Raw genomic sequence first — 1885 nt, forward strand, 5'->3', positions numbered from 1 at the left:
TTTTCTAGTTTATTTGCATAGAGGTGTTTATAGTATTCTCTGGTGGTAGTTTGTATGTCTGTGGGGTCAGTGGTGATATCCCCTTTATCATTTTTTATTGCATCTATTTGATTCTTTTTATGAATGATGTTTCCAGCTGCATCCATGTCCCTACAATCCGTATCCACTGTAGGGACCTACAGAATGGGAGAAAATTTTTACAATTGATCCATCTGACTGAAAGGCTAATAACCAGAATCTACAAATAACTTAAACAAATTTATTAGAAAAATAAAACAATCCCATCAAAAAGTGGGCAAAGGATATGAACAGACACTTCTTAAAAGAAGACATTTACGCAGCCAGCAGACATATGAAAAAATGCTCATTATCACTGGTCATCAGAGAAATGCAAATCAAAACCACAATGAGATACCATCTCACGCCAGCTAGAATGGTGGTCATTAAAAAGTCAGGAAGAAGGGGACGCCCAAGACGGCCGAATAGAAACAGCTCCAGCCTCCAGCTCCCAGTGTGAGTGACACAGAAGATGAGTGATTTCTGCATTTTCAACTGAGGTATGGGGTTCATCCACTGGGGCGTGCTGGCCAGTGAGTGCAGCCTGACCAGTGAGAGCTGAAGTAGGGCAAGGCATTGCCTCACCTGGGAAGCTCAAGGGGGAAGAGAATTCCTTTTCCTAGCCAAGGGAAACTGAAATACACAACACCTTGAATATCAGGTAACTCCCACCCTAATACCATGCTTTAAAAAGGGTCTTAGCAATTGGCACACCAGGAGATTATATCCCACACTTGGACTGGAGGGTCCCACGCCTACGGAGCCTCCCTCATTGCTAGCAAAGCAGTCTGAGATCTAACTGGGTACACCTCTGAGATGAAGCTTCCAGAACAAGAATCAGACAGCAACACTCACTGTTCAGCAATATTCTATCTTCTGCAGCCTCTGCTGCTGATACCCAGGCAAACAGGGTCTGGAGTGGACCTCAAGCAAACTCCAACAGACCTGCAGCTGAGGGTTCTGACTGTGAGAAGGAAAACTAACAAACAGAAAGAACACCCACACCAAAACTGCATCAGTATGACACCATTATCAAAGACCAAAGGCAGATAAAACCACAAAGATGGGGAAAAAGCAGTATAGAAAAGCTGGAAATTCAAAAAATCAGAGCGCATCTGCCCCTCCAAAGGAACACACCTCATCGCCAGCAGCAGAACAAAGCTGGATGGAGAATGACTTTGATGAGTTGAGAGAAGAAGGCTTCAGTTGATCAAACTTCTCAGAGCTACAGGAGGAACTATGAACCCAGGCAAAGAAACTAAAAACCTTCAAAAAAGATTTGATGAATGGATAACTAGAATAACCAATGCGGAGAAGTCTACAAATGACCTGATAGAGATGAAAACCATGACACAAGAACTACGTGACAAATGCACAAGCTTCAGTAACCGACTTGATCAACTGAAAGAAACAGTATCAGATATTGAAAATCAAGTCAATGAAAAGAAGTGAGAAGTTTAGAGAAAAAAGAGTAAAAAGAAATGAACAAAACCTCCAAGAAATATGGGATTATGTGAAAAGACAAAATCTATGTCTGATCAATGTACCTGAAAGTGATGGGGAGAATGGAACCAAGTTGGAAAACACTCTGCAGGATATTATCCAGGAGAACTTCCCCAACCTAGTAAGACAGGCCAACATTCAAATTCAGGAAATATAGAGAATGCCACAAAGATACTCCTCAAGAAGAGCAACTCCAAGACACATAATTGTCAGATTCACCAAAGTTGTAATGAAGGAAAAAATGTTAAGGACAGCCAGAGAGAAAGGTCGGGTTACCCACAAAGGGAAGCCCATCAGACTAACAGCAGATCTCTCGGCAGAAACT

This window comes from Colobus angolensis, unplaced genomic scaffold (assembly GCF_000951035.1).
Source record: "Colobus angolensis palliatus isolate OR3802 unplaced genomic scaffold, Cang.pa_1.0 Scaffold627, whole genome shotgun sequence".
In the NCBI taxonomy this organism is placed as follows: Eukaryota; Metazoa; Chordata; class Mammalia; order Primates; family Cercopithecidae; genus Colobus; species Colobus angolensis.